The sequence below is a fragment of the Leptonychotes weddellii genome, chromosome 15 (assembly GCF_054177405.1).
Source record: "Leptonychotes weddellii isolate Sample4059 chromosome 15, ASM5417740v2, whole genome shotgun sequence".
In the NCBI taxonomy this organism is placed as follows: Eukaryota; Metazoa; Chordata; class Mammalia; order Carnivora; family Phocidae; genus Leptonychotes; species Leptonychotes weddellii.
This window is the reverse complement of record NC_138383.1, coordinates 17818245-17833485: the sequence shown is the minus strand read 5'-3', so window position 1 is coordinate 17833485 and position 15241 is coordinate 17818245. Positions and strand designations below refer to the sequence as shown.

At 46.7% G+C, this 15241-nt stretch overlaps 2 long non-coding RNA genes across 2 annotated transcripts in view; one reads left to right on the top strand and one right to left on the bottom strand.

Moving 5' to 3' along the window:
• The first annotated feature begins 308 nt into the window (after nt 1–308).
• The window catches only part of LOC145717329 (uncharacterized), a 25832-nt gene continuing 10899 nt past the window's right edge, over nt 309–15241 (top strand). The window contains exons 1-3 of the long non-coding RNA XR_014140477.1: nt 309–1222; nt 11518–11688; nt 12991–13220. This is a non-coding gene — a long non-coding RNA (uncharacterized LOC145717329). The remainder of the gene's footprint in view (nt 1223–11517; nt 11689–12990; nt 13221–15241) is intronic.
• LOC145717330 (uncharacterized) lies at nt 1216–7056 on the bottom strand. The gene is made up of 3 exons (XR_014140478.1): nt 6869–7056; nt 3400–3612; nt 1216–1634 (listed from the first exon to the last, which is right to left on the bottom strand). It is a non-coding gene; the product is annotated as an uncharacterized LOC145717330 (long non-coding RNA).

Here is a 15241-nt window from a genome sequence, read left to right as displayed (position 1 = left end):
ACGCAGGTGAAGGACCAGCCCAAGAAGGTGTCTGTGAGTCCCTATGGGGGCTGAAGAGTACCCAGGAACTTTGGGTAAATTACACGATTTTTTTTTTTCTCCCGGTTCATTGTTGACCTGAGGACATCTTTTTCCTTCCACGGACCTACTTATCTTTTTTTTTTTTTTTAAAGATTTTATTTTTTTATTTGAGACAGAGAGAATGAGAGACAGAGAGCATGAGAGGGAGGAGGGTCAGAGGGAGAAGCAGACTCCCTGCCGAGCAGGGAGCCCGATGCGGGACTCGATCCCAGGACTCCAGGATCATGACCTGAGCCGAAGGCAGTCAGAGGCTGGGCCCTGGACTGCCTGAGGGGTGGCAGGGAGGCCATTAGCCTGTCACCACCACAGTCAAAACATGAACTTGTCACCTTCAGTTGCAGGGTCCGCAGGAGGCTGACTCAGGAGAGCCAGCCTGGTCGGTGTCAAGCAGCCGCCTATCGCCCCAGTACAGAGGATGACTTTGGGGGAAACCGGCGTGCACCTGGTGCCTTCTGGGCTCCACCTCTGGCCCCTGCACCACTGGGCTCCTTGCCCGGCTCCTCTCCCCTTACCGCCTCTGCCCCTGATGACCAACCTCTCATCGCCTGGGGTATCTGCGTGAGTGACTGGTGCTGAGTGGCGGTCAGGAGCGCTGGCGGATGTGGCCACAGGCCCAGGGCCTTCCTTTGCCAGACCCAGTTAAAGGGTGTGGAGCCCCCGGGGGAAGGAAGCACCAGGTAGTCCAGAGTAAAAGTACTCCAGCCACCAGCCCCGAGCGGGGAACACCCTGCGCAGGTGGGCCTCCCGGGAAAGGAGCGCTGGATCTGCAAAGACGCCTCCGTTTTCCCACTGCCCAGGGCCAGACACTACCAGCACAGACACACCTCGGTGCCAGCTTCAAAGCCAGGCCCCTCCCCCAAGGCTATTTGCAGATCACCCATCACCCCGTGCCAGCACAGCCCCTCCCAGTTCTGGGCCAGCGGCAAACCCCGAAGCGTGTCAACTAGGGGGCAGCGAGGAGGCCAGGTGGAAAGGGAGGAGGGCCTCCGGGAATCAGGGCAGCAGGTGGTGCTGGTGGGGAGCAATCCGTGGTCCGAGAGACTGCGTGCGAGCCGCCCAAGTAACTGTCCCTATGAGAGGCGCGGGCAGCTGCCCAGAAAGACTGCTCACGCCCAGAACAGGAACCTCTCCGACTGAACAAGTAAGAGAAAATCAGCCATTTCAGGGTAATATCCCCAGGACACCCGTGTGATGTGACCCAGGGACAGAGATCTGGTATCAGGAAGCACTTTATGATAGAAAGAGAGTGGTATAAGCGAATCTGGAATTTAGGATTGTCACTTTGGCAAGTGGACTGGGATGAGGGGAAGAGGGGACGAGCACAAGGGTGGGTCGGGAGCTCACAGCGCAGACGCCCGACAGGGGTGGTGAGTCAGTCCGCTGAGCCTCATCCGTGGTCTCCGCTGGTCACCAGCATGCTCCATCTCCCTAGAAAGGGGCCGTCTGCAGTGGAGAGTCAAATCCGACACCAGTACCCCTTCCAGGAAGGCCCATCTCCACCACTTGCTCACTTTCCATTCCTCTTGGGTATCTTAAGCAGGTAAGGGGCTGCCCTAGGAAAGTAACGGGAACATTTTAAACTGACATTCTGATTTTCTAATCCATCATTTATGAGTTTTAACGAAATGCCCTAGGGCCTGATCGCTGCCGTGTGAATTGGTAAAATCGAGTTTCTTGCAAAGCTGCAGGCTCTGTCAATCAAGGTCTAATACCCCCATGAGACCCAGCTGGAAATACCCTCCTCGTATCTCAGGCATTGCTGGAGTAGTGACCCTGTGGCCATGGACTCCAGAGGTAGGCAGGTCGTCCCTCCAACCTTTGAATCCATTATGAATTATGAATAGGGTGACCAGCTCATCCTGGTTTTAGCACTGAAAGGTCCAAGTCTTAAGAACCCCTCAGATTCGGTTTTAACTAAAATTTCCACATTCCCTCAGTCCTGAGAAAACCAGGATGGTTGGTCATCCTAAATGAAGGAACACCACAGAGAACAAGGAGAAAATCTTGACGCAGTATAGATGAGTGATCAGGGCTGAATTAAGGTCCGGTACACAGTTGTTACTTTTGTTCATTAATTAAGCAAGCATTCGTTAAAAATGGAGACCAAGTTGTCCATCCAGCTTCATAATGAACACTACATAAGGGGTTTTCCAATTTTATTGGGGGTAGGAAATATAATATATAATTAACTTAAATGGAATATCTATAATATATTAATATAATTTTTGCACGTGATCATATATTTTATTATTCTGCCTTTTTTTTTTTTTAAAGATTTTATTTATTTATTTGACAGAGAAAGACACAGTGAGAGAGGGAACACAAGCAGGGGGAGTGGGAGAGGGAGAAGCAGACTCCCTGCCGAGCAGGGAGCCCGATGCGGGACTCGATGCGGGACTCGATCCAGGGACTCCAGGATCATGACCTGAGCCGAAGGCAGTCGCTTAACCAACTGAGCCACCCAGGCGCCCTATTCTGCCTTTTTTTTAACTACATAAGCTGCTCACTCAACATGGGGCTTGAACCCATGACCCTGAGATCAAGAGTCTTATGCTCTACCGAGATGCCCCTGTTATTCTATTTTCTTAATTAAATGTCTTAAAATATACGTTGTAAAATTTTAAATGCTATAGGTAAAATATTATACAAAATAATATTGATGGGACGCCTGGGTGGCTCAGTCGGTTAAGTGTCTGCCTTCAGCTCGGGTCATGATCCCAGGGTCCTGGGATCGAGTCCTGCATCGGGCTCCCTGCTCCATGGGGAGCCTGCTTCTCCCTCTGCCTCTGTCTCTCTCTCTCTCTGTCTCTCATGAATAAATAAATAAAATCTTAAAAAATAATAATAATAATACTGAAATCATTATTGAGCATTTAATATACGCCAACTACTGTTCTAAGCACTTTACATATATGAGCTCATTTAATTTTGACAACAACTATATAGATAGGTACTGTCTTATCCGGATTTTTACAAATAAGGACACTGAAGCTCAGGGTCACACAGCCGGGCAATGGTCTTTCCTCCCCTGGAAAGAGAAAACTTAGGGGGATGCCTGGGTGGCTCAGTCAATTAAGTGTCTGCCTTCGGCTCAGGTCATGATCCCAGGATGGTGGGATCAAGTCCTGCATCGGGCTCCTTGCTCAGAGGGGAGCCTGCTTCTCCCTCTGCCTGCCGCTTCCCTTGCTTGTCCTCTCTCTTATCTCTTTAACAAATAAATAAAATCTTTAAAAAGAGAGAGAGAAAAAACTTAGGAAGAGATGCATTAGCTGCCACATATATGGTGGGCTGTCAACTGCCGGAGTGAAGGGCATCTACCGTGACCCTCCAGGGAGCAGAACGGGCCTGGTGGAGGGAACTATGAAGGGGCAGGTTCAGCTCTGCGGCAGGAAGAACATCCACATGACTGCTGCTGTCCTCAGGTGGAATGAGAGGCCACATGGACTGTGAGTCCCCCTTCACTGAACTCAGGCAAGCAAGTTCTGCATGATGACTAGCCTGGAACAGTCCTCCTCCAGGACTCTTCGAGTCCTAGGAGATGGATGAGATGACCTTCAATGTGCCTTCCAGCCTTAAGGATTTAGGAATGTCTTGGAAACCAATTTCGTTTATAATAAAATGTATTCATTTTTAATTTGCACTTATTTGTAGTTACATTTATTTTTTAACGAGGCTCCATGCTGGGTGTGGGGCAGGGGTTGAACTCACGACCCTGAGATCAAGACCTGAGCTGAGATCAAGAGTCGGACACACTCAACCGACGGAGCCATCCAGGCGCCCCATGCATTCGTTTTAAAAACAATACAAATACATTAAGACCTACTGTGTGCCTGAACCCTTTCCAGGAACTGGGGATCCCTAGGTGCGTAGGCCAAGGTCCTGAATGTCAAGAAATTCACAGCCCGAGACACCTACGCAGCAAAGTGACAGTTAAGGTGGTAAGGACACATCAGCAGGATCGCAACAGTGTGTGCTCAGTAAATATTTACTGAGTGTTAGCAAGAACGAAAGGCTATGGGAGGCCAGTGTGGGAGTCACACAGAGCAGCGATCATCTGACAGGGTCGTGAATTCTGAGGAAAGCTTTCCAAGTGGAGACATACGAAAAGGTAGAGGGGCCATAGTATGTGCTAAGGTCCTTGTTGGCAGGGAAGCGTGAGATGGAGTTTACCTCTCTTCTGCGGCTCAGCCACCCCCTTCCTGTCAGCTGGGGAGCGGAAGCTCACACCAGGCAAATGAGGTCACCAGAGCCCACCTGGGGCCGAGGGAAGGCCAAAGGCAGAGAAAAGGGGTCATGGCCCAACCCAGGTATGACAGAAGGCTTCCCAGAGAGAAACCAATGGGAACTTGTGTGCAGGGGAGCATTTAATGTGTTGACATCCAGAGGGAAAAGCATGGTAGGCAAAGGGAAAAGGACCTGAGGGGGCCGGAAGGCCTAGAAACTGGACAGTGGGTTCCGGAAACTGCAAAGGCCCAGAAGGTGCATTTGGGGAAGCAGCAGGAGACAAGGTCAGGTTGATATTCCAAGACCAGACAGGTCATGCAGGGCCTTTTATGCCATGGAGTTTGGACTTTATTCTCCGAGCAAAGGGGAACCCCTGAAGGCCAGCTGGGAAGCTAGAACCACCAGCCTGCCCTTTCTGGACTTTTCATCCAAAATGACACCATACCCCTGCCCCCACCCCTGCTTTCTATTCCCTCCTGTTCCCTAACTCTTTCTGCAAACCGGTATTTGGCAGAATCTGATATCAGAACTCTAGCCTACATCTTGCCACTCCTTCCTAAAGGTGGATTCTTAGGGGCTCCTGGGTGGCTCAGTCGGTTAAGCAGTTAAGCGTCTGCCTTCGGCCCAGGTCATGATCCCAGGGTCCTGGGATGGAGTCCCACTCCCTGTTCAGTGGGGATCCTGCTTCTCCCTCTCCCCCTGTCCCTCCTCCCTGCTCGTGCTCTCTCTCTCGCTCAAATAAATAAATAAAATCTTTAAAAATAATAAAGGTGGATTCTTAGATACTGCTGCCCATGCAGAGGGCCTGCTTTTTAACATTTTGTTCTCAGGTACCATGGCCTGCCCTGCCTTGCCCTGAGCTGCCCCAGACCAGCTCTGCTCAGTAGACTGCCCCACTTTCTCCCCTCCCCCAAAGCCCTCACAGATCATTCCTAACCGGGCACCCCCAGGGCCTCCTGCCATGTTCAACCACGACAAGCCCCTTTCTGTCCCCAGTCCACCACATGCATAATTTCACGTTATTTTGTTAGTCTTATCATTGTATTTTTGCCATGTAATTTCCTTTTATAATACTCTCAATACAGGGGCGCCTGGGTGGCTCAGTTGGTTAAGCGACTGCCTTCGGCTCAGGTCATGATCCTGGAGTCCCGGGATCGAGTCCCACATCGGGCTCCCTGCTCGGCAGGGAGTCTGCTTCTCCCTCTGACCCTCCTCCCTCTCATGCTCTCTCTGTCTCTCATTCTCTCTGTCTCAAATAAATAAATAAAATCTTTAAAAAAAAAAAAAAAACTCTCAATACAACCCCATGTGTTCTATAGAATGTTCAGGCAATCTGGCAAGAATTAAGTTCCAAAAAATCATAGATTTAAAAATATGTACCCTCAGGGCTCCTGGGTGGCTCAGTTGGTTAAGCGTCTGCCTTCAGCTCAGGTCATGATCCCAGAGTCCTGGAATCGAGTCCCGCATCGGGCTCCTTGCTCGGCGGGGAGTCTGCTTCTCCCTCTGACCCTTCCCCCTCTCATGCTCTCTCTTTCTCAAATAAATAAATAAAATCTTAAAAAAAATATGTACCCTCAAAAAAAATTTTTAAGGGGCACCTGGATGGCTCAGTCAGTGAAGCGGCTGCCTTTGGCTCAGGTCATGATCCCGGGGTCCTGGGATTGAGCCCTGCGTCGGATTCCTTGCTCAGGAGGGAGTTTGCTTCTCTCTCTCTCCCCCTCTCTTCTCTCTCCCTCTCCCCCAACTCATGCTTTCACTCGCTTTCTCTGTTTCTCTCTCTCAAATAAATATCTTAATAAATTTAAAAAATTCTTAACAATAAAATATGTGCCGGGGCGCCTGGGTGGCTCAGTCGTTAAGTGTCTGCCTTTGGCTCAGGTCATGGTCCCGGGGTCCTGGGATCGAGCCCCACATCGGGCTCCCTGCTCCGTGGGAAGCCTGCTTCTCCCTCTCCCACTCCCCCTGCTTGTGTTCCCTCTCTGGCTATCTCTCTCTCTGTCAAATAAATAAATAAAATCTTTTAAAAAAAATAAATAAAATATGTGCCCTCTTCTTAACAGTTAACTCAAATATATCAAGAGAACTTTTTCGGTTCATTTTTGAGAGCAATCAAGACACGTGGATATGAAACTTGGACCTTCTCTTTCTGTTAAAAATGAAAAAAATATATATCACATATATAATATAATACATATAAAGGGGAAATGTAGGGCATAAGATTCTAGCTACAGATTGATTTTCTTTTTTGAAATACTGATAGATTTACAGGAACGTGCAAGGCAATGTACAGGAGGTCTCCTGCACCCTTCACCCGTCCCCCATATTAACTTGTGTAACTGTAGTACGATATCAAAATCAGGAAATTGATGCTGGTACAGCCCCCAGAGCCCATGCTTATATAGGATGCTATATATAGTTCACTCATTTGTGTGTGTGCAGCTCTATGCAATTTTACCACATGTCTACCTTCCTGTAACCACCACTGTAATCGAGACACTTTATTGTACCAACAGTGCAGGACTCTCTCCACCATCTCGTGACTCACTTTAATAGCCATACTCACCTTCCCCCTGCAGCCTGAATTAAATATGAAAAAGTATTGGGGCGCCTGGGTGGCTCAGTTGGTTAAGCGACTGCCTTCGGCTCAGGTCATGATCCTGGAGTCCCGGGATCGAGTCCCACATCGGGCTCCCTGCTCGGCAGGGAGTCTGCTTCTCCCTCTGACCCTCTTCCCTCTCGTGCTCTCTGTCTCTCATTCTCTCTCAAATAAATTTAAAAAAAAAATGAAAAAGTATTAAATGGGGCACAGAAAAAATGCTACAAGAAAATACACAGAAATGATTACTAACAGATGTCTGGGTTGTTAGATAATGCTTAATTATTTTTTACTTCATTTTACAATTTTTCAACCGTTTCTATTTTTCTTCAGTGAGAATGCATTGCTTTTTTTTTTTTTTTTAAGATTTTATTTTTAAGGGGCACCTGGGTGGCTCAGTCGTCAAGCGTCTGCCTTCGGCTCAGGTCATGATCCCAGGGTCCTGGGATCGAGCCCCGCATCGGGCTCCCTGCTCAGCTGGGAGTCTGCTTCTCCCCCTCCCTCTCCCCCTGCTTGTGTTCCCTCTTTCGCTGTGTCTCTCTCTGTCAAATAAATAAATTTAAAAATCTTTAAAAAAAAAAAAAGATTTTATTTTTAAGTAATCTCTATACCCAACAAGGGGCTCGAACTCACAACCCTGAGATCAGGAGTCGCATAGCTCCGCTGACTGAGCCAGCCAGATGCCCTGAGAACGCATTACTTTTATGACAAAACTCTCCTGAAAAGAATTTATAACATATGCCATAATATTTATAATAGTGTGACCCAACAAATTTCAAATTGGAAAAAGATCTGGTGGATTTTAAACTGTCTTATTTATTAACTTAAAGTTTGCTTTACCAGCAGATCGAAATAAGCCCTTCCATTGCATGTATACAATTTTTTCCATCTCCCATAGAGCAATTTAAGTAAACCCTCCACCCCTTGTTCAGAATTTTATCTCAGCCTGCCTTTAAAGTGAAACTAGAATAATGTAAAAGGACATTGTTTCTGTTATATATTGCTGCATAAATCCACTGCAAAACATAGAGGCATAAAACAGTGACTTACTGTTTCTCTTGATTGTGTGAGTTGATTGGGCAATTTTCCTGCGGGTCCCCTCTCACTTACTTGGGCCATTACAGATGGCTGGGACAGGTGGAAAGTCCAAGTTGGCTTCATTCACATGTCTGGTAATCGGTGCTGGGTAGGGAGCCTCAGCTCTCCTCCTCATGACCTCCCAACTTCCAGTGGACAAGAGCTGCTTCCTTGCATAGCAGTCTGGGATGGTGTTCCAAAAGGACAAACCCCAGGGCACAAACACTACCCTCCTGGGCTTGTGTCATGCCTGTTGGCCAAGGCAAGCTTTATGGTCAAGCCCAGAGTCAATTCTGGAGGGAGCTACACAAGGGCATGAATACTGGGAGACAGAATTCATTAGGGGCCATTGATGCAACAATCTACAACAGATATAAAGGCTTGCCCTTTTATAAGAATTTAAACATGGTTGAAACAAAATACTGCTTTGGGTTCAATGGTAAGGTTAAGTAAGTCAATCATAAGGCAATTTCACATCTGCATATAACTCTGATTCTTTCAAGATAATTAGAAAAGGCCAATTTCCCTGTAGCTAACTTAAGAACTAGTGTCTTATAAGTGAGTTGCATAATCTCTTACACAAGCAATTAGATGCTACATTCAGTTACACATCATGGCCTGAACTTCATAAATCTATTTCTATAGGTAGAAAATAATAAAGAACTTCTGTTTTCTTAACATCCTCCAAATATAACTCGCTCTTTATTATTTTTTTTAAGAACGAGAGTTTTTTAAATAAAGATTTTATTTATTTTTTGATAGAGAGAGACAGTGTAGAGGGAACACAAGCAGGGGGAGTGGGAGAGGGAGAAGCAGGCTTCCTGCCGAGCGGGGAGCCCAATGCGGGACTCGATCCCAGGACCCTGGGATCATGACCTGAGCCGAAGGCAGACACTTAACGACTGAGCCACCCAGGCGTCCCACATTCTTTATTTTTTTTAAAGAGTTATTGTTTAAAAACAAGTATTTGTGAAAAGTCTAATTCCCAAAAGTTATACATGGAACCAACTTTCACCTCAGAACTAATTTCTGCAAATACAGGAAATACAAAAATGGATAGGTTTTAAAATCTTTTAATGAATACATTTCTTTGTTTCCTCAAAGCACTTAGGCAAATAAAACTTAAATCCCCTGGGAATTTGGGGGCTCCAGTTTCAACTGACCTTGAGCCTAGAGTAGTTCCTCAGACACCTGCCGGGACGCGTGTTCCCTCACCTGGAAGATGCTCCCTCCGGAAGAACTGGTCCCTGGCCAATTCTGCACCACACCTCTCCCTGGCTCCCTTCACTCCAGCCACGTTGGGCGTCACCCCGATCCTTCAGCCACTCACACTCTGGCTTCCCAGCCTTCTTCACCTGTCTCCTCCTCTGGGGTCTCTCCTCCTCACTCCACTTCCTTCATCTGGCTGGCTCCTTACTCATCCTCCAGGTCACTTACAGGTCACTTCCAGTGAAGATTTCTGGTTTCTCCATAGACATTCCACCAGGACCCTGTACTTTCTTTGCCACATTTTATTATTTTATGTTTTGGGTTTTGTTTTTTCTCCTTGAGGGCAAGGACTGACCTGTTCATCGCCATATCTCTAGTGTCTGATACATGGCAGGAATTCAGAAACATTTCTCAAAAGAATGTAAATACCAAGCAGAAAGAAAACGATAAAGAGGTCATCTGGATAGCCAAGTTCACATACTCAAGATTAGGTACTTTACCCATAGGTGAGCCTGGCAAGTCTTGACTCATAGTCTACTCGCCTTTTTTTTTTTTTAAGATTTTTATTTATTTACTTGAGAGAGTGAGTGAGAGCATGAGTGGTGGGAGGGGCAGAGGGAGAGGGACAAGCAGACTCCCTGCTGAGCAGGGAGCCCAGTGTGGGGCTCAACTGGGAGCTTGACTGGGCCCTCCATCCCAGGACGCCTGGAGCACAGCCTGAGCCAAAGGCAGCCGTTCAACCAACTGAGCCACCCAGGTGCCCCTACCCACTCTTATTTTAAACAAAATTCTAACCTATTTAGATGTACAAATTCCTAGACTAACACAAAGGAGAGGGGTACTCAGGACTTTTTTTTAGAGTTCTTTTTTTTTTTTTTTAAGATTTTATTTATTTATTTGAGAGGGAGAGGGCTCAAGCAGGAGGGAGGGGCAGAGGGAGAAGGAGAAGCAGACTCCCTGCCAAGCTGGGATCCCGATGCAGGGCTCGATGCAGACTCAATCCCAGGACCCTAAGATCATGACCTGAGCCAAACGCAGATGCTTAACCAACTGAGGCACCCAGGCGCCCCTAAGGGTACTAGGGACTTTAAAGTAAAAGCAGTTAAGACCTGGGCTATCACCCCGATAAGGAGAAAAGAGACAGAAAAATGACAAAAAGCCATAAGGAGGGGACCATCTGGCGTAAGGGTGAACACACCTCCAAAGGAGTCCGTGGGCAGCTTAGCCAGATGCCAAGGCTAGTGTTCATGCCCATGCCTTGAGTCAACAAGAAAAGATTGAATTTCATTCAGTATATTCCACTTAAGGAAAAAGAGTGAAGAATACATTTTACAAATATTCCCACCAAAAATAATTTTTAAAGTTTTTAAAAAATATTTTATTTTTAAGTAATCTCTACACCCAACGTGGGACTTGAACTCACAACCCCGATATCAAAAGTCACATCCCCTACCAACTGAGCCAGCCAGGCGCTCCCAAAATAATTTTTAAATGTTTTAAGTTATGGGACCTAGAGAGATAAGCCTGGTTTTCTGGGAAATTCACTTATCTAACATGGAAAATCTTTCTTTTTTTTTTTTTCCTGATAAAAATGTAACAGTGGTTGAAAACAGTAGTAAAACAATGAGGGGCTACTGCTCTTCCACTGGAAGAAGCAGTGACCTTCCTCAGGGATACTTGCACTCTGTTCCTGCTCTCCTAGCAATTACCCCTTATATTCCAATTAATGGTTCACTTCCCTGTCTTCCCCACTGGCCAATGCATTTCTTGTGGGCTGGGACAGCATCTTTTATCTCTATATCCCTGATAACTACCACAGGTCCTAGGACATTGGAGCTGTTGAGAATGAGAGAATGATGTCAAGGTCAGCTTCTCTTCCCTGCCTCTCCTTTAACAAGAAGACATGAAAAGGCTTGCCACATGTGGGACACCTGGCTGGCTCAGTCCGTAGACGATGTGACTCTTGATCTTGGGATGATGAGTTCGAGCCCCAGGTCAGGTGTAGAGATTACTTAATAACAAAATCTTAAAAAAAAAAAATAAAATTTATTTAGGATAAATTCATGTGTTCACCACATTGGCCTATAGATCAGGAATATTATGACTTTAACCCTCATCAGTTTTCAAAGATAGGGGAAAGGTATGGGGTGGGAGGGGGAAGAGATGTCATTTCTGCACCTTTAGAAATGAATTTTTTCAATTCCTTTTATGCATGACATAAGAAAAAATATCCCAAGATTCTTACACAGAGTAGCTATGGTGTCAAGGAACCAAATGGCATGATGTTGCTGAATTTCTGATATTTGATCCTTTGGAAATATTCCCAACAGATACATGATACAATATCCCATTAACACCTGAATGGAAACAGACTGGTGACGAGTATCTTACTTCCTACAATATCAAATAATCATCATGAATCATGAACTGGATCTGTAGACAGCCACACCAGAACATAGAATCAGCGGAAGGCAGGGCAGTTTCAAGACCCGACCTGCAAAGTGAGCTGGGAAGAGGGAGGGGTCAGAACCTTCCAGCACAGCTGGAAGGTCATCCATGTGGTAAAACAAAGTTGCCTACTGGATGTGTTCCTCTAAAACTACCTTGTGGTAGCTTGTCTTGGTCCAGGAGCACAGCCACTGTCAAGAGATGGCAGGGAGGAGGTGGTGAGGAGTGAGAGAGAGCCTCAGGGGACCACCAAACTATAGCAGGGCCAATGAGGAAAACACTGGGCCAAACACCCCCAAATCTTGCCCAAGGCTTGAAAACTATATTCCTTTCCCTAACCCTCAGTTCTCTCTGAGGACTTCCACTCCCTTTATGGGCCATCCTTGCTTAGGATTCCTGAACCTAGAGGGAAATGCTCCCCAAAATCTTCCCTTACCTACTTAGATTCTGGTTCTAGAAAAGGCACTATTCTGAGTAGCCCGTTGGCCTGGACCCCAAGGATGGAAATGAGTCACTGAGAGCACCGGCTTATAGGGATGGTATGAAAAAATACCAGGTTCCCTGAGGTTCATGGAAAGGATGAGTAGAGACGAACATAACAGTGTGTAGGGGCCCATGAAGGCCAGACTACTACCTCTGCTTCTAGGTCATAACCACAGGCAATGCAGTTAAGGGAGTCCCCCGCTCAGAGCCAGGGAGCAACCTTAACCAAAGTCTCGTGTGGCCCCTGGAAATCCTTGTGACCTGGCCCTCTTATATAAACTGAATCAATCCTAAGAGCACGATAACACTCTCCATCCAGTTATGTTCAGGGATCTCCCCACAGTGACTGGTCTATTCCAACCATCTGTGTTCCTTTGGCCACACAGTACTGTAGGCATTGCAGGGGTCCCCTGCTCATTCAGCAGGTTTCTGATCACCACCTCTAACCCATGTGTGCGGATATGCCTCTGGATTACTACTATTGTCGGATGATACAACAGCTGTTAATCCATAGGCCCTGAGCCACCAAACTGATAATTATTACACTACCATATTCCATTCATTTATATCCCTCTCACGTGAACGAGGGCCCTATAAATGCATGCATTCCTTCGGCTGAGCCCTACACCAATGGTTCTTAACCTTTGCTGATTCGTGGATCTCTTTGAGAATCTGCAATGAACCTCCCCAGAAAAAATAGGCATATGGATTTGAAAACAATTTCACAGAATTCTTGACTCATAAAGCCCATCCTTCAGACCCCAAGCCAATGCTAACAATTCTTGATGGCAAGAAATGATGACATTTCTAAAGAGAAGGTAGTCAGAAGGGGGAGAGCTTCAGCTTAATTCTTCCCTACCTGTTTTCCATAGGCATAAAGGCCTCCAAAGGATGTGGGAACACGAGTTGGTCAACCTCATCTGTGAGGTCTAGCCAGGTGCTGTCCTCACCTGTCCATCTAGCTGAGGCAGCAGGCTCATAAGGACCAACTAAGGCAGCAGCTCCCATCTGAGATTGATACAGGCCTCTCCCTTGCCCACCCCAATACACTCCCACCTGAGTCTAGCCTGGACCTTACACACCTTTCCCTATGGCCATCCAGGTAGGTGACTTTGATGCTCACCTTGTCACCTAGGAATAGTGGATGAAAAGGACCTCTCCTGGGTCTGCTGGGCTACAGCTTCTCTATTCCTCCTGCTTCTCCCTTCATCTCTCTCTCTCTCACACGCACACACATGCACACACACGCACACATGCACTCCAGCCATCACTCAGAAGAGCCAGAGTCAGCATCTTGAGGGCTCCCTGTGGCAGATCTCCCAGAGCACACCTTCAGGTTGGACTCTGCCGAATTTAATGGGGACTGCCACCCAGCCACTGGCCAGATTACATTTTTTGGGTCACTCTGACCTCCTCAAAGGCCAAACATTCTCATCTGATATCTCACCTGATGCTCCAACCCTCTCTGTCTCAAAAATAACAACAACAAAACAGCCTTGATCTTGGCACAAAACTAAATGTTCACACACACACACACACACACACACACACACACACACAGGGTTGCCACCAGCCTTCCCCAACCTCTGCCAAAAATGATTACATATTTCTAACAAAGACTGTCTGTGAATATAAACAAGGGTCTGTGGACCCCAGGGATGGGAAGAGGTCTCCCTGCGCTTCCATAGATTGGGGACTTCTCCCACTCTAGCCTTTCCCAATCATGGGAAAGACAACCAAGGTGGCTTCCTCCTCACCACAAACATGTACCCATCATTCTAACTGAGAGTGTTAGCAAGAAGAGCAACACTCTCAGGTACCAAAAACACCTCTCGAGATGGACCTCAGAGTCAACTCTTGATGCTGTGGACTATCACATGAATTTCCAATTCTGTGAATAACCAGGCACCAGAGTTTTATTCCAAGATCCAGTCCAATTCTGGCCTCTTACCCTGTGCTTTCAAGTAATGCAATGTAATTAAGGTGTTATCATAACCTACCTCTCAGAACATTACTAACTAGACTTATGATCTTAGGCAGGTCACTTCCTGTCCCTGGGCCTTGGTTTCATCATTCATTCACTCAACAAATACTTGTTGAGAAGCTAGTAAGTTCCAGGCACTGTGCTAAGTGCTGAAGACAACAAAGATGAGCGAGATACAGTCCGGCTGAAGGATGTCTCACTCTATTGTTTATGTGTTAATGTAAATGACTCCTCCTTTGCTGTAAGATCAGGACAATAATGGAGGTTGGACAAGGTACGACAGGAAAGCTGGGAGGGGGGGCACCTGTGTCTGACTAGGGGCATGGGGGTTTGTAAAAATAAGGGAGTTGGACTTTTTTTTTTTTTTAAAGATTTTATTTATTTATTTGAGACAGAGAGAATGAGAGAGACAGAGAGCACATGAGAGGGGGGAGGGTCAGAGGGAGAAGCAGACTCCCTGCCGAGCAGGGAGCCCAGCGCGGGACTCGATCCAGGGACTCCAGGATCATGACCTGAGCCGAAGGCAGTCGCTTAACCAACTGAGCCACCCAGGCGCCCCAAGGGAGTTGGACTTCTTAACCAAAGAGTCTGTTATTCTTAGATCGTGCTGCATTCCAAAAGGACACAGAAGCCATTTGGATATTCCACTCCGGGGCTATGTGTGCAATCCCAGCCCTCCACTAGTACAGATAAGGAGTTCACTACTGGCACTTTACCACTTGGCACTAACACCCCTCTTTCAGAGGGAATAGAAGCCAGATTCTCTTTATCAGACTTTTGCACTATCCAGTCCCAGTGATCACCTAGGAGTGTAAATGACCCTTGGTCAAATCAAGTCCCTTCCAGTTCAAAGGTCAGCAAGGACATTAGGTATACTTGAGCCATACATATGCTTAACCAGCTGATGAAACAAACATGCCATTTGGGAGGGGAAAAATCCAAACCCAGACACACATAGAATGAATCCCTCATAAGGTCTTCTTTCAGTACCTCTGAAACAAATAATGCAATATATGTTAAGAAAAAAAAGAAGAAGAAGAAGAAGGTAGCGGGAGGGGAAGAATGAAGCGGGGGAAATCGGAGGGGTAGACGAACCAGGAGAGACGATGGACTCTGAAAAACAAACTGAGGGTTCTAGA